Source organism: Poecilia reticulata, linkage group LG23 (genome assembly GCF_000633615.1).
Source record: "Poecilia reticulata strain Guanapo linkage group LG23, Guppy_female_1.0+MT, whole genome shotgun sequence".
Taxonomy (NCBI): domain Eukaryota; kingdom Metazoa; phylum Chordata; class Actinopteri; order Cyprinodontiformes; family Poeciliidae; genus Poecilia; species Poecilia reticulata.
In genome coordinates, this window is record NC_024353.1 from 14,612,557 (window position 1) to 14,632,628 (window position 20,072).

The following is a 20,072-nucleotide window of genomic DNA, read 5'->3' on the forward strand; positions in this document are numbered from 1 at the left end:
AACAGATGTAGCAACTGCAGCAGGATGACCAAATTTGGGTGTTGCACATTTTAAAGCATTAAGCCTGCAAGGAGACTTTCCAAAGAGCTGCCAAAGTTAATCTTCCCACAAATACCTTTGTTACAACTCCAATCCCTTTCCTCTGCTCGGGTTGAACAGTTTAATATTATCACATGTAATGTAATGTAAGGGTGAGAACAGGGTCACATTTTACTGAACGACTGCCGCTCCCTGGCTGGCTTACAGGGTAATGGTGTGTGGAAAGGACACAATTATCCTTCTCAGACCAGGTTCATATTGAATGGAACTTAAAACGTGTTGATATATTCGGCTGTGTGTTATTTTCCTTTTGCAGCTAAAGTAAAACATGGCTGAAGGCATTTATGCTAAGTGTCATTTAAATAAAAACATGGCAGGTTGCTACAGTGTTTGAGTGGATTAAAGGCTGATAAATCCATTGTTATATGCTTGTATTGCTAATACTAGCAGCTTCTTGAGAGTTTCCTACTGGGTTTAAACTGTAAAGACTTTTCAGGCCTTTATACTATTTATCAAAACAAAGATTGCTCTACTAGTGTTTGTGAAAATGTAACTTCTTGCTCCTGTTTCCAACACTACTTTTAAGAGCACTGTTGTTTTCCGCAGTAATTTTACTCCTGTATTTGCTTTTGAGATTCCAGACAAGTTTGCAGAGCAGAGGTTAATAAGGCAGAGCTCCTATGAGACATTGCTAAACCACAGCTTTGCATGTCTTTGGTAGTGCTGGGGAACACCTGCGCTTATCAAAGGCTTCATCTTAATCTTTCCATGATTTGGAGCTGTCAGAGGTACCGATTTACCATCCTTGATGGGGATGAGAACAAGGGTAGACGTTTGCTCTCCTTGTTGTTCGTTATGCTGACAGTTCACATCAGTCACTGCCAGTGGCACTGCAGGATGACAGGCCATGAAGAAGCATTCACAGAAATGGACCAGGCTTCAATAAAGTGCAGCTGCCACTGATATGGAATTAGTTTGTCCCTCATGACTTTTGGCTGCTGTCCAAGTCACACAGCCAGGGGTCATTTAGTGTTTTTAAAGAAATGAATTCTACATAAAGGTCTTTTATCAAATATTTGACATGTAAATGAAGAAAAAAAACCTTCTCATTCACTATCCACAATATTTGTGTACTTTCACTTTAAGAGGTCTGCATTCTGCTGTCATTCTGCCTTACCCAAGTGAAGAAAATAATTTCCGTAGGGTAAACAGAATGGCCGTCATTAAAAATTTCTTTCACCCAACTCGTGACCGTTGCATGCGGCTATTTTTGCGACCCTTTGATGTTTGGGAAATGTTATCCTGCAGAGTACGTGAGTATTTACCGGAGGTGCAGACGAGTGCCAGACACGCTTGTCCACTTTAAGAACAAAAAACATCCTGTTGACCCTGCGTGCGTCCGTCTGTGCAGACGATGCTCTACAGATTGCTGCAGACAATCCGGATCTCTTGTTGTCTATTTTCTTATTTGGGGCATCTTCCGCTCTGTCCGGATAAACTTCTAGACGGCAACATGGACACGTTCAAAGTAGGCGTGGTTGCGTGAAGTGTCAGTAGTCCAGTGGCTTGAGTGAGTGGAATGTAAGCAGTGGTTGTTCGTTCTCTGGGTGGCCCTTACTGTGTGTATTTTCTCTCTTTAGCTTTCCGTCTCTTTGTCTGCATGGTTTTCACCTTGTATCAACTGTATTATGAGTTCCAAGAGTCTTTTTGGTATTATTGAATGCAAACCGGGTTTGGACTTTTCCGATTCACACAGGCTTGTCTCAGTTCAGAGCCATACAATTTCAACTACAGCTCCGCAGGTGGGCTATTATTTCTTTGTCGACTCAAAAGAGAAAAAGTTGTCAACTTTGGAGGGATTTCTAAGCAAGAATTTGAAGCAACTTTTTTGTGCTTCTTGTGTCTGAGCAAGAAGCTGACCCACTTAAAAAACATGGGATTTTACATCTGTTACTGGTCCTAACAGGTCCATAATCGTAATGGTGTCAGTGGCGTAAAGAAATGATTTTTCTGAGAAGGTGGGAAAAATAATGTGGTGGTAGGATCATGTATTGGACGTGTTTTTGTTTTAATATTTAACGAGGTTCGTGTTAAAACATCAAACACGTCTGTCGTTGTTTCTTCGTTTTTTGTAAGGTTTTGTTTTTGTGCCAAGCAAAATGTGGAAAAACTACCTATAGATAAGCTTAGTTATACTTTCATGTATAATAATTATGCGCTGAAAGTGAGACTTTCAGCTGTTTCCATTCACACTGTGTTTGACGCAGTGACATCACGCACAGCCAAGGTAGGACTTCAACATTTTGTATTTCCTCGTGACACAGACAATAAGAGGATCAGTGCTGTAAGAATTCCCACATCTACCTGATTGCTGTCAGCATTGTATTTTTTAAAATGACAAAAATGGTCAGAAGCGATTGCTTGCCACCTTGGTAATTCCCATGAACTTAGTGCTCTTCAAACCCTCCATAGGAAAAGTTTGTCTTGGCAACTTTTTGTATCAGTTTGACGAACTTTATCCTGAGCTGCAAAAGTTTGTTCCTGCAGTTGAGGCATCATGGCAGTAGTAGGTCAAACAGCCTGTGGTCTGTTCAGCCAATTAGAACTAATGTGTTAACAGAAGAAAGCACCCCGGTTCACTTTCCCTGATCCAAGCTGGAAACATGGCAGTGATTTTTGTTCTAGCACATCATACTGAACCAAACATTATCAAATTAAACATACAGAAAAAAAAAAAAATCAGATTACCTTAACATATGCTTTAGCCACCACAGATTTGATTTACTCATATTTCTTTGCGCTGGTTCATTTCATCTGAGATTTCCTAATGATCACTGGGTAGAAATTGAAAAAAAGAGACAATATTATCCATCCCACTGCTTTCTTTTCCCTACTTCTTTCAGTGTTCCCTGTCTGACACGCACTATATCATTGCCTTCCATCCCACAGGGAGTCTGCAGTTGGCCGCAGTGTTTAAATCTTGGAGTGAGAACACACAGAGCGGCCGGTGTTTACAGTACAGCCACACCGGTTAAAAATACTCTCCACTGGAAGTACAGGCACAGTGTTCATTCTGAAACTTCAAGACAAATTAGACTTGTCGTAAAGCATTTTCATATGCAGAATTTCAGGAGCAAGGCATTTACAAAGAATTTCATTGTTCAGGTCAACTTAGATGGTGACTAAAATACCATAATTCATGGTAAAATGCACATGCAAAATCCAAAACTATATGTATTAACTGATTTTTTTTATAACTTCAGTGTTGTGTAAACCCTCAACAAAATGCACCAGTCTAATGCATGTTATTTCAGTGGAGATTCATTGCATCCTCAAATCTTTGTTGTGGGAAAGTGGTTACCCATCGACTCAGGAGACCTGGATATCTCTCCCAGAGTAATAATATTCTCCAGCAATTATGCAAGGTCCCACAGCATTCCCAAGGCAGAAAAGTATGTGTCCCTTCAGTTCAATCTGGCTTTCACCTGGAGTCTAGTCCCAGTGAGACATGCCTGGAAGCCCTCCAAAGTGAGGCCTACACTAATTCGCGCATTAGAGGAGCAAATCTTCTCCAAAGTTCACTCCTGATTACAGAACTCCTTACAAAGCTTAGTTTAGCCTCCCTTCAGATGAAGCTTATTCCAGCCTTTTATATCCAGAATCTTGTTATGATTTCCTGGTCATGGGATCAATTTCAGTTAGAACATATATTTCCAAGTACTTAGTTTCACTTTTCAGCTCTCCTCCTTCATCACTATCAAAATTCAAGCAACACACCACTCATAGCAGATACAATTTTGATCCATCCATTTCCTCCTCCATCATCCAATAGTCTTAAGAAGGCTGCAACATGCTAGAGCTACTTTCTGGCTTGGCACACAGCCTCACACCTGACCAAGAGAAAGTAGTCTACTTTAACTTCTTCACCCTTGACTGAGAGTCTCTCTTGTGCATGCTGAAGGTGAAAGCTTAAAGAAAGAAAGAGAAAAAAAGCAGAACCACATCATCTGCAGAAGTTCCAAAGTTTCCAAACTTATGAATTCAGGGTCCTGTCCATGAACACAACAATGGAGCACGTCACATTTTGACTACTGACCATGTTGGGCGTTGGAAGCGAGGGATGGGAGTATTGAACGGAGTGACTGCATTTGTTTTACCAAGTTGCTTATCCTAAGGTAGCCATTGCTTCTACTTCTTTAAGTCAAGCTAATTTGTCTGTTGAAGTAGCACTCCTATTGTGGGAGGCCAGGTCATGTCCATGTCACCTGCCACTGGCTTCGTGTAGCAAATATCAGCTGTACAGTAAGGTCTACCACTCTTTAAACGTGACCAAATGAGCCGAAAGCACTTGACTTGAGTGAGTTAAAGTTATTGCAATGATTTTTCAAGTTCTTATGAAAGTCCAGCCTGATCCTTTCCTGTGTGACGTGGCCATGCAGTGACCTGTTACAAGTACCACCTTTAAATGCGCAGTGTTTATCTTCTTGTCCAGCTTTTTGTGAGCCCACAGCAGACTCTCAAGGACTCTGCCTCAACACACTTGATGCCTACAGGTTGGAACTTTGCACTGACTCAGTCAAGACATGCTACACACACCCATGCAAGCTGCTTTGAGTGTGTGATGATTGTTATCCATCTTTCTCTTCACCGCAGGTTTTTCCCATTCGTCTCTCTTTAGATGTCAGTTTTTCGGTAGGTCCTATTTTCTTTTCATTCTCTTTCAGGGACTCCTTTTCCAGCTCTTCTGTTTTCCACTCAGTTTTCTGTCACTGTCTCTCTGCTCTTTCCCATTCCCAGCATTCCTCAGTTAGTCCTTTTTTCCCCTTCTTTTACTGGAACTTTTCTTGTATTCTGTCCCCCATTCAACTTACTTACTGTTATTTTCCTTTGACCTTTTCTCTTCTTCTCCACCTCTTTTTTTTCTTGATCGCCTTTTTTTCAATTAATCTTTTTATTTCTGTAAAATACTTGATGACAAAACCAGAATGGGAGATTTAACACACACCTGGTTCAGTCCTGTTTCTCCAGCTGTCAGAGATCAAATTTCCTTTCTCAAAGAATTGATCACTCTTTTTTTTTCTGCATATGATTTTTCTTTTCCTTTTTCCAAACTTCATTGAATCTCCACTACATCAAGTTCCAAGTAAAGCAGCTGGAGGCAAACATCTAGGTTAGCTGGTGTCAGAAACATCCAACCATGTATGGGGTGAGAGCAAACGTGTTAACACGTCTAGTAACACATGCTAACCCAGAGCCAGGTCTGCGTCTGGGTTGCTGCTAGGAACGCAGATGTTGTGAGTTGTGTCTGTTGTAGTGACTCATGACTTACTCGGCACTAGAGCAACTTTGAGCAGATTTACAAGGATTTCTTGCATTTCCGAGTCCCATTGGAAGGAAGAGGTAACCCGTGGGTCAGGAATGGCAGGATGCTAATAACATAACCTAATATCTCTTTTTATAGTAGAATTATGAACCAAAATTGTTGCAAACTTGTTGGTATCCCAACTCAGATTAAATAAAAATTTGTAATACTCTAATTTTGGTGCTCAAAAGTAAATTAAAATTTGGTATTCAAAGTGGAGCCAACCAGTCACAGCTGGTGGTGCAAAAGAGGTGAAGAGGAGCGCATACAAGAAATCACTAAAAGGAACAGAATTGGGAACTTGGCATCAGAGTGACTACTAAGGTTAAGAGATCCGGAGACAAAGAAAGAGGCAAGACTGAGACGGTTTGCATAATGCAAAAGAGGGATGAGTGTACACTGGACTAAGGATGTCGAATATGCAGCAGTCAGAAAGAAGAACGTAAAGATAATTCATGCATGTCCTGAATGGAGCACATACAGACGGCTGATAGGAAAGGGAAGCAGTTTTGGGGTAGGGTGAAAAGGAATCAGGCCCCTCAGTAACACTTTATTTGAAGGGGGTGAATAAGACTGACATGACACTGTCATAAACATGACATAACTTCTGTCATGAACATGAATAAGCCTTCATGAATATTTGACTGTTGTCATAAAGCGTCATTCGGTAAATTATGACGCTTTTAATACAACGTTGACATTATTCAAAATGTCTTTATGACAACTTGACATTAACCAAGAAATCATTACTGATATACATTTTTTCTAAAAGTATTACTGATTGCACTTTAAAAATTAGATAACTTTATGTTATTAAAGGTAAAGTTTAAACAGTAAATCAGTCACCACCCTCTAGTGGTGACTGATTTGGTTATGGTTAGAATAAAGTACACTCACTCTAGATTTTTACATTCTAGGAGATATTTACAATGCACTGATCTTTATTGGTTTATAAAATCATTCATATCTAACCTCAAGTGTAAAAAACCTCAGAAATAGACAACATTTTTCCACTTTTTTCTGGCATTGCTAGATCACTTGGACGATCTTATTTCAGCCTAAGTTTAGCACTGTGTTTCTTGTATGAAACAGTATTCTCATGAACTCTAACATTTAAAAATACAATGTAACTGTTTTTCTTTTTTTTTTCTTTTTTCAATTTCTCAGTGCTTTGTATGGTCTCATATTTGACTTTCTACTTCTGGAAAGTCATTTGCAGATATCTTAGCATTCCACCTGCCCTTTTGATGAACATTTTTTCTTAACTGTATAATAATGAAATGCCAATTGTTTGGAAAAAGCTTTGGAACCCTTCCCAGATTGATGGACAGGCAATCATCACTAAAGGCCTGAGAAACGCATTTGGAAGGTATTAAAATATAACAACAGGATGTGATGCTCATTATTAGCTTACATTCAACGTTTGATTGTTCAAAAGCGGCTGCTAACTAGAAAACACTACCCAAAACCTTTCATAGTGGGATTCTAGATGGTTTGCTGCTGGACCCTACTGGTACAAGCTTTTATGGGACACTTGACAAGACGAGCACATATTTTTTGGAGTGATTAACCATCCTGCTTCGACTCACCATTACCCACAACCAGCAACTGTTAATACTTCTTTCTACTTTCTTTGAAACCCACATCCTTGCTTCCTTCCTTGATCACTTTGTGCAATAATGTCAAACATTGCCTTGTCTCATAGTTGCCTATGGATGTTACCTTTTCATTAATTTGCCCAAATTTAAACAATTCACCCTCGATTGTGTCATGTGGGCAAAAATAAAACCCTTTTTCCTTTTGTCTCTACATTGGTCTCAGTTTGGTCCATAAAGCTCTCCAGTTTGGACCAAACAGATCTTTCACAAAGTGTCTCCTGACACACGTTGGGGTGTAGTTTTATTTAGTGAATGCTGTTTTTACTCCCACCTGAAGGCTCGTATTGAACTTTAACAGCTTCTTGTTTATCCGTCCTTAGAGGTTTCTGTTTTAGAGTTCATTTCCTCTCACAACGCTTTGGCCATGGCTGTTTTGTCAGGCAGCGGGCTTGTTGAATTTCATTTGTGCAAAGTTCAGGAACATTACCAACAGAACCTATCCACAGTCTGTCTTTGTTAATGAAAGGAATAATAGGATAAATTACTTTCTTGGAAGAGGAAGAAAATGTAAACTGGATACTTGGATCAGTGATGGATTCGTAGGTTAACTGTTAGGATCCAATTAGTCTCTAGGGAACAGTTTGCTCTATCCATAATCTTTCAGTAATTGAGCAAACATTAATATTCCATTAGATTCTGTAATGATGAAGTGCTGAAGGGGCTAATTTTATGTTACATTTCTCCTTAATACCGTAATGTAGTTGGCAATTGACTTGAAATGACAGGACAAGAGGTATAGTGACTGATACCAAACCTAACGGATAAACAAATGACACTGAAGCCTTGCCAAACCAAGAAATACAAGGTCTTTGGTGAGATGTGTAGAGCATCAGCTTTTCCTAGAAAGGAGATAAACCTTGAGAAGTAAGAATTCCTGGACTGACGACAGATGGCAAGTGTGAAACTATCTCTTTTTGGCGTTGTGGTTTTGAGAACGTGGAGACACTTAGTGATTCTGAGCTCTCAAAAGGAAATCTCGATGGTCGAGAGGAAATGAGTGCGACTGTGAGGAGAGAAAGAACAGTAGCCGATATGGCAAGAATCTGCAGTATGCCGTGATTTAAACTAAATGAATATTACCTTGTAGTTTCCAACTGGCTCTAGGCCACACATTATGGAAGAGAATTGAAGCAGGAGAGGAAGTGGATGTGGGGTGGAGGCCTGAAAATATAACAGGAGTCTGATTAGGCACCCAGTCTTATGCAGATGAGGGGTTTTATGATCAGTGGGGGAGGAGGGAACCTAATTACATATACAAGCCTCAGATGCAGTAAGGGAAGAAATGAAACATTTTGATTGAAATCACTAGTCTGTGATTTACAGCACTGACATGAGGATTAACGTCTCTTATCAAGTTCCTGAGAAACCAAACACTTTCCGTTGGCAGTAACACATTTCTAGCCTATACCTTGCAGAATATTTCATCACTTTTCTCATTTAGACTGATTGGTTTCGTGGCACACAGCTTTTAAACATAGTCAACACCACAATATCACGATACAATTTGAATATTAGAGGAAGAAAATGAAAAGAAAAGAGAAAAAAATCTGTCAGATGAACTTTAACCTGACTGTAATCAAACTTTCACCTTGATTTATGGCAGTACAACCACCTCCATTCTTCAAAATAAAGGTATCTTGAAATCTCTTGACCTGTCTATGCTCAGTTGAAAAAGTGAATCTTGATAGTCTTGCAGTCAGACCTAACCACATCTGAATTCATAGTTTTCAGATGTGGTTTTATGATAATATGGTAAGGATGGGTGTTACATTACACTGGTAAAATTACCTTGCATATTTATGTCAATCATTAAGGCCTCTTTATGCAAAAGCTTAAACATTTGTTTGAAAGGCTTCTTGGATGGCAAACCCTGCTATCCAAGTAATTGGTTGGTAATTTAACCAGTTACCAACATATATACAACATATACTATGTGTGTTTGCATCTGTGTGAAAATTCTATTTGCATTTGCACAGGTAAATACCTTTTGATGGCTTTTCTGTTCCCGAGTAAAGGCAAAGTGTGCAGCATTATGCGAGCACGGCCTTATTTTCCCAGGTCTGCGTCTAAGAGTAGCACTTGGCGCGAGGAGCCTGGACTGTAACTCTTTAATCGCAGAGTTGTTTACTCTTTAAATCAGCACAATTCAGCAGGTTTTGGGAGGGCTCCTTGGGCCTTGGCGCGGCAGCATGCAGACGTTTTTACAGCTCACTCTGCTCAACACCATCTTGATAACAGATTCCGTGGCCAAACGCTTCGAACGTGTGTGCTTTTCTAATAAATCCAGATTATGCAATCAAACGTTGAGGAAAGCAGAACTCGCAAATACCATAAGATATGATTTAGATTTTTCTGTCAAAGTCTGTGTGAAATGTGTTTCTGACACTTCTGTCAGAAACACATTTTCTGACAGAAGTTTTGCATGTGTGTGTGCGTGTGTGTGTGTTACTAGCACCAGGTGTTGAGTCTTGCTATTTTTGGCACTCAAGTTGACTTTCACTATATTGTATAGGTTTTAGCTTATACACTGCCTTGCAAAAGTATTTATACCCCATGAAATCTTTCATATTTTATGTCAGATTACGAACATCAATGTCTTTTCTTGGACTTTTTAGGTAATAGACCAGAACAATGTAGTGCATAATCATGAACATAGTTTTAAATCAAGATTTCTCTGCATTTTTGAGTCAGTAGCTTATAAAACTGCAAATGCATCTGCAGGTTACTCAGGGCCTGACTCTACCAGCGTCACACATCGTAAGGTTGTCATTTTTCTTTTTAAAATACCTCAAGATCATTTAGATTGGATGGAGTGTGTCGATATTCACCATTTCCCTTCTTACTTCTTTCTTGACATAGATTCCTGAAATGGTTTTAGTTATGGACTTGGACTAGGCCATTCCACCTCATCAATATTCTTTGAACTAAATCAAACCATTGTATCTGTGGTCAAAAGAAATGCTGTTTCCCACATGGTTTGTTGCAAAGTTTAAATTGGACTTGTTGTGGCCCTACTGTGTATGACTGGTGGTAGTTCTGTTGATTTCTGCAGCTCCTCCAGAGTTAACATGGACTTTTTGGCTTATTGCATAGCTCAGGATATTGTTTTATAACTCAACCCTGCTTTAAATTGACCCAAAACCTTATCCCTGACCAGTACACTTAAAGATCTCAGAATAACTCTCATTATAGTACAGTAAGAAGCAACTGTTCAGTCATTTTCCTGAAGGAACAGCTGCTTCTTTCTGTGTAAGTATTTTTTTGATTTTACTGTCCATCAGCAGTTCTTGTCAGTATAATAAACCAAACATTAGAGTAAGACACTTTATCCTTTCTAGCGTGTCACTTTGTCAGCACAGAGTCTGTGCATCAAGAGGTAGGGAGAATATTATGAGGCGATTATGGGTACATTTTCCACCACTGTCCTTAAAGCTGCCAAGCCCATGTAACCGAGCTGAGACGGGATCTGGCTTATTTAGTGGCTGCTCTCCGTCTGTCTTCAGCAATAAACACTTCACCTCACGGTTTGGGTTGGAGAATTAGCCACACTGGGTGCAAATATGTTTGCGTTGGAAGTAGGCGCTGAGCTCTAATGCACTGCCATCCAGGTCCAGTGGTACCAGCAGAATACAGGTGGTGAAAAAAACTTGGAGTCTTTACTTGAGGAATTATATTTGTGGTTGTTTCAACACGCGGCCGAAGTGGTCGGCCTTGGAGCGGTGTAACATCTAGAGGTCAGGAGGGCTGTAATTAGGGCGATCTCTGTAAATATTTGAACATATTTATTGATGCTTGGTGACATAAGGAATTATGCACTTCTTGCGTTCAAGGCTGCACAAGCATCCCAGTAAGACCTCACTGGAAAGTATGAGTGACCCAGTACTCTTACATGCATGTCTGGGAAAAGTATCAAGAAGCCAAAGTGTCCAAGGAGAATCCATTTCCAATCATGTTTACTCAAGTTATATCTTGCCACAGATGTAAAAACAGAACTGTGGGTTTCTCCAAACTTCTGAAACTCAGAGTATTCCAAGTATCGTTAAAAAAAAAAAAAAAAGAAAAACCTCAGAGGAGCCGCTGAGGGTCAGCTGATGTTTACACGGTCAGCTGCTGAGCGCCTCGGGGCCCATGCGCTCTGCCCCCTATAAACAATGCTTATCTCACTGGTTTTCCACAACACTGACTGCCTGCCGCTGCTCCCTCATCCTTAGCATTCTTTAGTTAATGGAGAAGCATCTGCCCCAGATCCTGTTGCCTCCCACTGTGAGACAGAGGAGAAAGTTTTCAGCTCTACCAGTTCATAACTAGAACATTTGTATGCATTTTGTTCAGAGCAGAAAATTAAGGAAAGGAAGGCTGGGATTTTTGTTAGTCGGTACCATTGCTTGTAAAGTTGACTACAGCTTGAAACCCTAACAACCATTTAGTTAGACCAATTTAAGCACTAGTTCTCTACTAAATATGTTGAGATTGGGTCAGAGAAAGTGACCTTTGTTGGATAGTTTTTTTTATTTGTCATGCAGCGTCTGGAGCTGTTTAAAACTATCATTAAACAGTAAAGAAATGTAGACCACAGCTCTGCAGAGCAGAGCAGTTAATTTAGCCACAGTCATAATTGCTTTAGTGGTCAGTTTTTATAGTGGGAATGTGGAGAGGAATAAACTCTGAAGTGGATAGCTTTGGCTGCAGAGGGTAAGTTCAGTTTTCCTTTACTATGACTTGATTTGATATTGTTTTAGATCAGTTGTTCCAGTTATTTGTTATAAATATAGAGTTGTCAATCATAGAGTTTTTGTGACCTCATTTTGATAGCAGAAGAATGTTCTGATGGTTTTATTTCTCACCACTGTATCAACTTTTGAGGCATTTCCCAGTACTGAGTCCCTGTTCATACTTTATTAATTAATTATAAAAGTTAATGCTTTATTCTTGAAAACCTTGCAGCTCTAAAGAGTTGAAATATATTTCATTTAACACCCATTTACCACAGATGTTCATGATGCTGCAGGTCTCTTGATAAGGACACTACTTGTTCTCATTGCTCATAGAACTTCTCTCATATTCTGCTCCAACACAGAGGTTAAAAAACCATCTGTAATGTTCTGACATTGCTTTAGTTAAAATATACATAGCTTTATTATTTATTGGTAAAAATAGTGCCGATTTGACACATTTAGCTGCAGTCTTCACTAAACTCAAGAATCTGTTGACAATGTTTTCACATGGATGGAGCCTTTGACCAGAGCATTTGTCTAAGGCTAGCATGCTAACTCTTTGTTTTCATATGACTTATTGATGATGTGCAAAATAACTTAAAATTTGAAGGTCAGCGTTTCAGTTGCTTTCTGCGCTGCTCTCTCTACGTTACTGAGAGTTGTCGAGGGGTATTGAGCCCGACAAGCAAAGTGTGACACGTCACACTAGCTGTGTTTTCATTTACCATGTGTTCAATTGCACAAATTGGAATTACAAAAATAAAACTGCTTCCTGACAACACACCAATTCTGAACCCCTCACCTCCTTTTTTTCAATAAAATGGTTTTATATTTGGATAAGGTGGTTTTTCACCTGTGTCGAATTTAGTACATTTCTCAAAACTGCAGTAGAAATACTTTTTTGGTTCACACGAGTCATGTGATCAACAACCGGATGTTACTACTGGTCGAAATGATGAAGAAGACGACAGGAAGTGGTAGGAGTACGATGATGGTGCATGTTCTTTAATGACTTATTGTGTGAACAAGCTTATTCACGTGTGATTTTAATTGTGTTTCTTGCTTAGCAGAAACACCATAATTGTGAAATTGTGTTGGGTTTTTTTTACATTTGTGGAGCATCACCAAAGTTTTGTAATGAAAACGCAGCTACAAAGACAGAAAGTCACACCAGCTAATACAGACTTTTTAACGACACCCATTGTCAGGGTGAAAAATACTTAGATTGTTAGGAAAAATAGATTTACTATGTGACCTGCCAAAAAACAATTTTGAAAAAGTCTCCAGTTCGGAAACTTTTAAAATACTTAGGTTGGGCCCTTAGCCACTGCTTGGCCTGAGATCAGGACGTCCCTATTTTAGACCCTAAGAGTTTGTAATGCAATATATCATAACGGCTGCAGCTAACTTGTTTAGCCTTTTGGGATGGTCACCATACATGTACTTTTAACTGTGATTTCTTAATGCAAAAAAAAGAAACTCTGAAAACACATTATATCTTAGCCAGATTTAGTCTTATCAGACAATTCCGTCCAAGTTTGAGAGTAATACCTTCCAGTTCCAGACATGGTGGCAGCACATTTAAATGCTTTCTCCTGTGAAATCAAGCCACGGTGCTGAGAAGTCTCTTAACTGCACAGTAGAACTTGTCAGGTCACTGCTGCTGAAAGTGCAGCTTTATGGTCCAGTGAAAACGAGCGTGACTCCCGCTGCCTTCATCTGCTCCCAACTCCACTGAACAACAAAGATATGCTGGCAACACAAAGGTAGTTGCGTGCGCAATTCAGTATCACTCTGTGCCTAAACTTTATTGTGCATGTATGTGTGTCTGGGAGCCGGGTGAGTTTGCTTCAGTTGCTTTTCCCACATGGATGAAAAAGCCTGGGTCCACTTTGATGATTGGAATAGAAGGCCCATCCCAGCAGGAAGCAATAGGAACAACTTGTCATGACGACCCCTGTCTAGCGAGTCGATATCTGCCTGGGATAATAAAGACAGCTGCCTCAGTGATAAACCGTTCCACATAAAATCCCTTGTTGTGTATGTGAGGTGTCCTTGTTCTGGAGGGGTTGCCCCAGTCTCAGTTGTTTTATAGTCTCTTAAAAGGTTTTGTTTCAGGATTGTATTTAGCAATTGAACAACCTCTCCTCAGAATGATTCTTCCACCACCATGTTTCACTGTGGGGATGCTGTGTTCAAGGACATATGTAGTGTTGGTTTTTCATCACAAATGACATTTTGCCAAGGACTTAAAATTCAACCTCATCTGAACCAGGGCACTTTTAACTGTGCTTCTAGTATACTGAGTAGTATACTATGGTGTTTATTCAGCAGTTCAAAGTTCAGAAAATATATTTAAATGAAAATGTTTCAAATATTTTAATATATAAAAGCTAAGCAATACAAAAGTAACAAAATAGTTTACTGTGATTCAGTCTCAAATTCCCCGTGTTTGAACATGGCCTGAAAAAGGCAACAAGTCATGACTGAAAAGTGAGAAGGAATAGATAATGGAAGGATGCTGGCACTTCGCTCATTTGGTGCTCAAATTTCTTTTTCTCCAGCTCTCTTTCTGACTCGGCACAATTTTTTGTGCTGTCAGAGAAGCTGTATGTCCCACTTAGGCAGCGGTTGGGAGGTAAAGAAGTAAAGCGAGTCATGGACAGTATTTAACTGTTGTAGACTGAAATAAAAAACATAGCAAATCATCATTTTACATGCAGTTACTGTCTACTGAAGCAACAAAATACTGCTTTGAATAAATGATTAATCCAAAAGCAACAATGCCATGAAAACTGATCCCATGTTCAACCTTCTTGTTTCAAAAATGATTTACTTTGAACAGCGTTAGTCTGTTCTTCTGTTTTAGCAGACTCTGAGAATTTTATAATGTCACTGAACTCCTCCTTAGTAATCTCTTTCAAGGCTATATACATTTTGCTTCATTCTACACATTTTCAACAGGACAATCTGAGGCGAAGCTCCTGCATGAAACCCTATCATATGCCTCCTGATTCATATATGGAGGAACACTCTGTGCATCGTGCTGTCACCAGCGCCTCTCCTTTGGAGCTTCATTGTGAACATCTTTTGTTCTGTCTGACAGCGAGACATCTGCTGTTTGCTTGAAGTCACACAATGATGCCACCTGGGTGTACGGGCTGCCAGTCTCAACCTACAAGTCAAAGCATAGACTCTTTTTTTTTTTTCGCTTTCCAAACAGGAATCTAGAAGACGGCGTCAATGTGGTCGCAGGTAACATTCAAACTGTGCTGCGCACGCTCGTGTGCGCGAGAGATGAAAAAAAGATACGCCACAAGGGCAAACGGAGCACTTGAAGGTATGCGGGCGCCAACAGGTGAAATAAGATATTCCACAAAGACAACCGTGTCACTTGGATTTATTGCACTTGTGTCTGTGTGTGCAAGCAGTAGAAAAATCAGATCTACTTCGGAGAGTGCTCAGAGTCTGCATTGGCGCGAGTGTGCTGGCAGCAAAAGAACCCAGTTAAACCTCAAAGGCAAGCATAACATTTGCAGTTTTCACGTGTGAGCGTGTGTGATGGTGGAGTGTGTATAAAGATGTGTGTGTTCTGGCTGCAAGTTGGCGATGTTGAAATTTCACCTCAGAGCTTCTTTCTCTGAAGTCTCCCATCAATGGTTGGCTCTGGTTCCTCAGAACCCTGGCTGTCTCCTGACAATAACTGGCCCATCTATACCTGTCAGGGTTCTGCAGCACAGCCTCGCCGTGCAGCTTCTCTTCTCAGCTTTGAAGTTTCAGACCTGTGGATTTCGTGTTGAGACGTACATGGCGGCTAATGCTGCAGATGCTTTTTCCGCCTTTTATGTTCTTTTTTTTTTCTTTGGAAGAAGCTTTTTCCAGAATCAAACTGTACTTTAAACATCAGAAAACTACCAGAAAATGCAAAGAAAGTGATGTAAATCCTGCTTTAGTTTTCACATCTACAGTCATGTGAAAAAATTCGGACACCACTGAGACATCAGTGGTGTCCTGGACATCAAATCAGTACTTAAAATAAGTACTGATTTGATATTAGAGTTCATACCTTGAAAACATGGTGTTTTTTCCCCACAAGATTTTAACATCCTCGGTATCTCCTACCAGCCCATGCATATATGTATACATCCTCTCAGTATATAACTCACCATGGAAATTCTTGATGCATCGTAATGCTGTTTAATTCACTGTGACAGCTCATAAAATGTTTGTGGTTTTTGGGCGGTGAGTTGCTAAGAACCTTGTAATTTCAATTCCTCATGCCAACATGTCAGACATCACATCCGTGTCGACTGTCTTGACTTATGATTGGACTCAGACTCATAGGAAAGTTGTGACTAGACTTTAATATCTCCTAAAACTGTGTTACACTGCTTCCTTTCATTCAGGAAGCAGAAGATCAGGACTGCTTCCTTTGGAGGACAAGATAGCCGCTTTCCACTCTTTACCACACACACACACATGCACACGCGCACACTTCTTCTTCAATAGCTGCTGTTAGGACAGCGGCTCGCCAACACCTGTTTGGAACTCCTCTAGCTTCGCTCAGCTTTTTTAAAAATCCACTTCATGCTGTAGCATTTTCATGTATTTTACAGCCTGCTATCCAGCTCACTCAGTTCTCCATTATATCCCAGTTAATGCCAGAAGCTTTCCCCCATGGTGACTTAACGCAGCATCAACAATTCCAAATGTTTCCAGCTTACCTTGATCTCATTAGTCTACACACAAATAATAACGGCAAACCATTGGGAGGTAACCTAAGTCTAATCGTACCGTAGCCATTTTTGTTATTAAGAAAACAATTGTTGGCAACAATTCTCCGTTTGGTGCACCTTTCCTTTAGATGTTTCCATTTACCTTGGCAGAAACATCTAACCCAACAGGATTTGACTGGAATTTGCTAGCAAAGCAACGTTAACTTAATAATTCCCCACCTGTTAACCATACAATAGGATTTTGTTTAAGAGTTATGTGTTTCTTTTTAAAAAGTTGAAAAAGTTCCATATTTAGTGTCAGATTGATGAATACAAATGGTGTGGAAATAATCAAAGACAGATTTAATACGTTTTCTGACCATGTTTTCTACAAATTGCAATTCGTCATCTCACAATACCCTTCTGGGCCTCCAATTCAAGGCTTAACCACATTCCCAGGATGCACTTTCACAGTTAAGCTCTTGCTAGCACTTAGATCAAACCCAGGAGGGATTGCCTTGGCCAGCAGGACTTCCTGTGTTGCAACTTTGGAGTATGCAGAAGCTTATTTCTCACAAAACAAAAGAGGAGGAGGAGGAGGAAGAGGAGTGAGAGGCCCCAAGGAGAAGAAAGAGTCGACTCTGGGGAAGTTCATGAGAATGGAAATGGTTTTGAGAGACAGAATAGGATTGGAACAGGCGATATTCAAGAATCAAAACAAGTGTGAATGTTGAAATGTTTTGGAATGATTTGCTCTGACTAAATACTTCTCTGATAGCTTTTTTTTATTTCAGACTTGCACTAGCTGGGTTGAAGCTTTTCTTGCAATTGAAAATCAACACCAAACATCAAAGACGAAATGGATGGCCTGATTGGAACATCAAAATTCCAATTCTTAGTAAAGCTTTGATTTACCAATACTATTCACATCCAATTGCATGTTTTCTTTAGGAGTCCTGATATAAGAAGATAAAGCAATTACATTGGAAGTAGAGGTGATGTCACACAGTGTGAGTGAGAGCACGAGCAGCTATTGTAAGACACAGGCAAAATGATTACAGAGCAGACATTTTAAACTGTTTTCAGAATCTAATTGTAAATCAATGATTATCATGGTTATTTTGGGTAGATTTACTAAAACTACAGTCTGTTTGCATACCTAAGAAAAAGTAGACCCTGACTGCAACTGATGCTGCCAAAAGCCTTGCAAAAAATAGAATAGTTTTCACTTAAACAAATAAAGAGTAAGGTAACCACTTTGTACCACATTAGCTAATAAATGGTAATAAATATTACTCATCCCGGTTTTACTTATAAATATCAGAAGTGTTGAATTTTGGATCTCCACCTGGCTGGTCCACAGGTCAGCGGCCGTCAAGCTAACGTCGTTCAACAATTTGTCAGGGTGTCTCTATGCCTAAAACTGACCACACAGTTTGTTTCATAGTGTACAATCACCATTTGTCAAGGTCTCGGGTAAACTAGGCCCTAAAGAAATGAAAAGCTTTACAATTTGATCCCATTTTGTGATTTAGGACATTAACAAAATGAGAAAAATAGAAAAATGCAAAACATATCAGACATAATGTGTTCAGCTGAAAGATAAATATTGGGATTTTCAGAAAAGGTCCTCAGGGAGACAAAAGCTGACTGAGGCCTTAAAATAAACTGGTCTTGGGGGGGGTCAGTGAGCTGCTATGTTTTACATCTTGTCTAATTTCCTGTTGGACACAGATAGAGATGGGAGATCGCAGCGAAGACTCATTCGCCTCAGGAAGGAAATCTTATCAGGCGGATATCAAGTGAGGATGTTCCGTCGAATCATTTGGACACAACAAAAACCCCAGGAAGCAACTTCAGCTCTCCTCCTGGGTTACTTTGGTGATAGGCCCGACTAATCCACTGACACACTTACAAGATTGCTATCTAGCTCTGGATTCAATTAGCTGGGCCTGGTTGGGAGGAGATAAACAGGCTTTGTTCAGACTTTGATATCCTAATGAGAGCGGATCGAAGGCATATGTTTGATTTTGCTTAAGAGTAAAGACAAAAGATAGAGGGTGCTTGTCAGTGACATGGGGGGAGAAAGATTTGTCTCAGCACATTAGAGGTAATGTAACATGATGAAGCGGTTAATGATGTGTAACAAACAGGCTTACCCTTGTTTTTGTTTGGTTCAATATGCAAAGAGGAAAAGGAAAAGGAGATTAGAGCTGTCAAAGCACACTTTGTTTGATGGGACTGTTTTTGTAAAGTGACATGTGTTGAACAGAGCAGGCTTCAGTGAGTTGAGATGTTTCAGGAACTTTTTAAATTTAGAACTAAATCAGTCACAATAAACTATCAATTAATTGCGTGATAGATTAAAATGGGCTTGAGAATTTCCATTCTGATGAATAATATTTTGTTTAGACACTTCTACACGTATGGTTTTACGTATTTTGTTTGTGTGTGGTTTTTATTTCCTTCGCATTTATTGGTTTTGGTTTTGGATTTTAAAATTTAAACTTTACCAGTCTTTTAGAGGGCAAACATGTCATTATTATATTTCTTGAAAATGGTCTGAAATTTATTGCATCGTTCGTCAGCTACTGTGAAAAAAAATCTTATGATAATAACTTTGGTTTTTCGTTGTGTTGATCAATTCCAATTAATTTTAAATAAACAAAAGTGACAGTATCATTTCAAATATTTTTATTATTTCCTTCACTGCTTGTTCCATAAAAACACCAATGAGTCTCATTTCTTTATGTAAGGACCATCCTGGAGAAGCCTGTTTCAAATGTGAATGTTTTTCAAGGACAGCATTTGTGTTTCTGGCACCATGAATGCTATGCCATGTAGTCACAGTCATACAGTTACCTAAACTAAAGAAGCAAATTCCAAGTCCATATCACCCGACCTTAGTGTCAAAATGACAATATTATCGTTTATCATAATAATTTCTGGGACAATTTATCTTGAGAAATGTATTGTTTCAGGCCTTCAAAGGACATGAATTCTAAAAAGTAACTTGATTAGTAATATGTATGCAAAATTAGGTAATGTAACAAGAATGTTTTGATTTGATTATCTAAATCCATCCCAATGCCTTTACCTGCTTATCCGTGTGGGGTCACAGGGAGTTTGCTCCCGTCTCCAACAGTCATTGGGTGAGACCTGTCGCCAAGGCAACACAGAGAGATACAAGATGAAGAGCCATACACACACATGCACACTCACGCACGCACTCATACATAAAAGTATGTATGCTCATACTCAAAAGTATGAGTTTGTATGGCTTTATTATAAGCTGGGTTTATTGGCAATTTCCCAGCAAATTGGATCTATTGGCAATTTGCAGTTTGGCAGAACCCAGTGAATGGACAGAGGGAGAACCTTCAAACTCCATCCTGAAAGTTCAGGTTCCAGTCCAGGGTGCAGCTCCACTGACCTAGATAAGGTATAACAAAGCCAAATTCATAATTCAATGTTCTTTTGATGGTTTGCGGGGAGAAATATGTGTCTGGACCTTGTTATTTTGTCATAGTGTGAAATAACATCTGAATTCCTGGGCCAGAACAACAAGAAAAGAGAAGCCTCA

General features: G+C 39.6%; 1 protein-coding gene across 15 annotated transcripts in view; it reads left to right on the top strand.

Annotated features, from left to right (window-relative positions):
- nav3 (neuron navigator 3) overlaps nucleotides 1–20,072 on the top strand; it is a 370,879-nt gene that overhangs the window by 206,539 nt on the left and 144,268 nt on the right. The gene's annotated exons all lie outside the window — the stretch shown is intronic.